The sequence below is a fragment of the Notothenia coriiceps genome, unplaced genomic scaffold (assembly GCF_000735185.1).
Source record: "Notothenia coriiceps isolate Sejong01 unplaced genomic scaffold, NC01 NC01_scaffold00033697, whole genome shotgun sequence".
Taxonomy (NCBI): domain Eukaryota; kingdom Metazoa; phylum Chordata; class Actinopteri; order Perciformes; family Nototheniidae; genus Notothenia; species Notothenia coriiceps.
Genome location: NW_011366398.1, coordinates 449,646 through 455,159, shown reverse-complemented (window position 1 = coordinate 455,159; position 5,514 = coordinate 449,646).

Sequence of the window (5,514 nt, the reverse complement as noted above, 5' to 3'; positions counted from 1 at the left end):
AATAAAAGGCCATCTGGTGCTTATCTGAGTCACTATAACTACAAGATGTCCAGGTGTAATCTGAGTAAAACATTCACACTTATTATATCCATTAATTACCAAAAACATCACTCTGATGACATGGGAGTTTAGTATCATACAATTTACGATCAAGGTACCACGGGAGTATGGGACGGTTTGAGGAAGGAAAAACATTCTTTACAGTATTTTTTTGTTTTTGTTTTACATGTTGAGAAGAAAGTCAAAATGGCAAGGATGAAATTAAAGGATTTCTTTTGCAATTCGAGAATTTATATATATTTCTTGTTATTTTTTTTCAAGAATATTGAAATCCTTAGAATGACCTCAAAATCATGCATGAAGTTAAAAGACTATTTTAAGAATAAAGTCAACATTTTGAGTATACAAGTTGAATATTATGTTTTGTAATGAAATGATAGCAAAGGGGTTACATATTGGTTTTGATTTATAGTCATTCTCACAGGATGGTTATACAAATGTCAGCATTTTTTGTAAAATGTCATCATGTGGTATTTTTATACAAAACCATCCACCATGTACCGTACACAGTAGTAGCATGGTTCCCTTGTTGTATACAGACATACGCTTTTCATATGTGAGTAAAGAAGGCACAGAGGGAAGGATGGGGGAGGCGATAGGGGAAACCTGCGCTGTGTTTTACACTGAGGTCTTTGTGTGTGTGAGTGTTGTCTTAATGCAGTCCTGTACGGAGAAGCAGAAAAGAAGGAGCGTGTGTGTGTCTGTTTAGTGTGTGATGGTTTCAGTGAGGGGAGGGAGCAGCTGAGGAGAGAGTGGGAGGTGTTGAGTATCATTACCCATCCCCCTCACTGTCATAGGCTTCTGTATGTGTGTGTGTGTGTGTGTGTGTGTGTGTGTGTGTGTGTGTGTGTGTGTGTGTGTGTGTGTGTGTGTGTGTGTGTGTGTGTGTGTGTGTGTGACGTGTGTGTATGTGTTTGTAGGTTTTGGTACCACTGCTGAGTGTGTGTGGGTGGGTGTGTGTGTGTGACGTGTGTGTATGTGTTTGTAGGTTTTGGTACCACTGCTGAGTGTGTGTGGGTGGTTAGCTGTAATGGTGCTGGTGGTTGTACTGACTGAGGGGGGTGGGACAATAATTATTTTCCATGACCTAAATGTAATGAGCTGAAAAGTGACAATGTTGCCATGACAACAAACAGATGCATATACAATCCGCAGCTATGCTTTATTGTCATTTTTCAGTGTGTGCGTGAGAGGGTGTGAGGATTACTTCTGTGAATCTGGAACAGCCTGTCTGTAGTTACTAGGCAGATATTGTCCCTGCCCGCACACACACACACACACACACACACACACACACACACACACACACACACACACACACACACACTACACACACACACACACACCCCACACACACACACACACACACACACACACACACACACACACACACACACACACACACACACACACACACACACACACACACACACACACACACACACACACACAGGCACAGCTTGCCTGTGTCTGGCGTCGAGGTGGTGGGACACTGTTGATAAAAGGGGTACTGGTGGAAATGGCAGCTTAACCATTTACATAAGCTGTGTGCGGGGCTTGATAAGCTCCACTCTGAGGCTCACTAAAACCATTGCTTCAAAACTTGATCCCCCACCCAGCTCTGTCCGCATTCAACTCCATGGGCAGCCCCTCATTAAAGGGGCGATGAAGTATGTGTGTGTGTGTTAACATAGTTAAAGAGAAACATTTGAGGAACAGAGGGTGCCTGTCTGCATAATTCTGGGGGGATCAGGGACAGCTTTGTTGTAAATCCATTTCCATTTAACACTTTTTTGCTGTAATTGTTGAGAATATACTGAATGAAAACAAGAGGTAAGAGTCACATAATGTGCTTCAAGTAGCCTGGTATAAGGTATTCTGACTTAAAACCAAGAGACATAAATCAATAGAGAGACAAATAGAATACAAAAATGGGACCGAATGAATGTGATCTGCTGAATCAGCACTGACCATTCAGTCCCTCTCTGGTGCTGCTACACAACTCTACCTCTCATGAATGTGTTTCTTGTTATTTCTGACCAGGGAGGAGTTCCCCTAACCTTCCCCAGCACACACTCTTGTTTAATCCCTCTCCTTCTTCCTTTTCCCCCCCTTCTTTGTACATACAAATCTCACCGTACATGGGTATCTGGACGGTTGTTGGATTATCATTGTTGGTGTGTGTGGCTCTTGTGGAGAGTTGTCCCCAGTTTCGCCGAAAGTACGCAACAATTTGTGTATAGTTGTAAAATAATTGGCAGTTACAAAAGTATGCATGTGGGTTTGTCCTCAGCAGCTGATGAAACTCCACGTTGGCTGGATGCCTGCGTGAGGTGAACAAATGTGAACCCTTACATGTGAGCGTGGATGAAAGAGAGAGAGTGTATGTGTGCATGTGTGTGCAGCAGATGTCCTGTGCTCTGCTCTGTTCTCCAGACTGGCTGGTCTTTGTTGCTGCTCCCTCGTGCAGACGGGCCTGGCCACGTGCTTCTATGTCTGCAAGGACAAACCCCGCCTCCGCCTCTGTAATCTGTCAATTGCAGCGGCCAAGTCGCGCCCTTAATAACACCCATAGCAGCCTGCAGGCTTGATGACGCTGTTTTACTCACGCATACTTACCATGCTGTCTTTTTCTCTCTCTTAGTCACCCCACACTGTCTGAAGCTGTAACTCTCTGTAGCTGTGTCACGAGCATGCTGCATGAACAAAATTGAGCAACACACTTCTCTTCTTTCTACATCAACCACTTCTTTCTCTCATTTCCTCTTCAGCTCCCTGTTTTTCTTTCTTCCTCTTCTTCCATAGTGGGGCAACAGTCAGCTCTCCTCCTGTAGAAACACCCGGAAACAGGAAGATGGGATTTAGTAAAGGGGGAATACAAGCGAGGGTGATATCCAGCTGGGAAAAGGCTGAGTTTCGAAGTAAAGATACTTGGGTTTATGATAGAATAAAGAACCCTTTGTGACTATAACTTTTCTTACTCCCCCACAATGGATGTTTAAAGAACTGATGAAATTCCAGCATGTCTTTCTGTAGTTTCCCTGAAAAACAAGTGTAACCTTTGCTAAAATAAATAATAATAAACAGTCACTAATGTAAGTCTCAACCTGCATCACATACATTATACAAACAAACTACACTTTACACACTCCGCTTTAAAGGTCTTAAATGAACAGTCTCAGTTTGCAGTGGTTGTCTCATTTATAATCCCTTTGACCAAAATGTGCTTATCGTCACACCTGATTAACCTTCAATTCCCTCTCAGCTCCCTCCCCTCTCTGGCAAAAACAGCCAGCATTGCCCTCAGGGCTGCAACTCCCTGCTGCTTTACGTTTAGTGTCAACATTTGTGGAGCTGAGGAGACTTTAATGCTATACAAAGTTCACGGGTTGTTATCGGCAGAGAAAGGCTGGCAGAATCAGTCAACCAGACGGTGTTTGTGCATTTGCCTTTTACTGTTACTGTTACAGTAAAGGAAATAGGATATCAATTATAATTTAACAACTCAAGTTCATTTTAATATGACCAGAAAAGAACTGTTGAATTTAAATTCCCTTTGTAGCCAGTGGCCTTCTCCTCATATTTAAATAGGTACAGTCCAATCCTTTAAACTTTAGTAGTCTACAGGTTTCTTCGGTGTTGTTTTTCCTGCCTCTTCGACCTGTGTTGGGGGGAAGGGATACTGGTGACAGACAGATCACCTGTTACAGAGCTGCTGTTTGACTCATAAAGGACAAACAGACTCTTTGCAGGGATCCTTAGCCTTTTACCACGCCAACCGTTGGGTGAATTCAGTCTAATGTTGATAGCCACAAGTCATTTTAGTGTATCAGCAAATAAAAGAACAACACACTCTGTGCTGTATATGCACAGTGCTGCACCGATATGTAAAGTCATCAGGACAGACTGGAACAGAAGGCAAAAACATGCAGACACATGTTTTGATTAGATTGATTTCTCCATAAACAGGAGTCATTTTGAACCACAAGGCATTTAATCACTTCTCTGCATGATATGATTCCTATATCATAATCCCTATAATTCTCATGATTATGCCATGTTCTGATTCCCTTTGTGGTAGAGTATATAAACCCTAAGAACACATTAATTGAAAGGCATTACACTATTGTACCATATAGCACAGTTTAAAGGTCACCTATTATGCAAAATCCACTTTTTCACGTATTTTATGCATAAACATATGTCCCCTCTGTGTAACGAGATTCTGAAAGTTTCAGGTAAAAATATTCTCTCGCTTTTTGTCCTGATCCATTTATATAAACACCTGTCTGATCAGATTTTGGCCTCTTTATGATGTCATACATTTTTGGCTTGTGTAACCATTAGCCAATCACCAACCAAGGTAACCCCCGCCACCTTATCACCTGAATCTCCTCCTAGAGCACCATTGTGTTCTTTGTAACCAAATATCTCTCAGAGGGGCATGGGGAGTGGCTCCTTATTTTCATCTAAAGTGAAAGACAGAGAATCAGCACTTTTGAAACAGGGCTGAAACAGAGGGGATTATGGGATGCTACAATGCATGATCTGTTTGGTATTTCGCACCAAACACTTCAGAGTCATGTTTTGTATATATCTGAGACCTATTATATTTTGATGAAAAACAGTGTAATAGGGGACCTTTAACATACTTTGAAGTGTGTATTCAAATATTGCCTGCCCAGAGGTCACATCATTTTTACAAATCCTTATAAGCTCCTCCTTAAAAAGGTATGTTCATCCAACTTTTAAAATAATAAAAATCCCCAAGTGGTACGTTGGTGTATATTTTTAAAGAATTGATCCAGCTGCTATTTCTTTGGTAGAATGCAGTTCACACCAATTCACACCAGTTCATTTCCCTGGCTAGTAGGGGTCGGGACACTACATTTAAAAAACATATCCCATTTTTCTTAAATAATATTTCTACCAAATAATTTTGGGTCAGACTACACGAAACATGGGCAAAATAAGTAATCTACATGGCTGGATACCACAAGAGATCATTTGAGTCAGATGCATCTTGCAGTTTGTTTTGATGCCCCTCGAGGCTTCGATGACCCCCCTCACCTCTCTGTTCTTGGATCCCTCGTAGCTGCTGCTCAGTTTAGCCAAATGAAACTGATATCGCCCCACTCTTCTTGCTCACATAACAAGATCAACATGTACACAGGCATAGCCATGCTTACATATCTGACTGTGAGGCGTTGACCTTTCTCCACTCGTGCATGCACACATATTTAGACACAGATGACGAAAACAAGTCAATAAAAGATAAAGAAGGAAGCATCATGGAGGTAGAGGCGTGTTTTCCTGCATATTCCAGTAAAGAGCAGCAGCGCCCTCTACAGGTTCATTGGCTTTGTACTCACTGCCTCTATCACATATTGTATTTCATTATATACTGTTTAGATATGGTCTATGAAAAGAGTCCTAAGATAAATTCTGTAATTT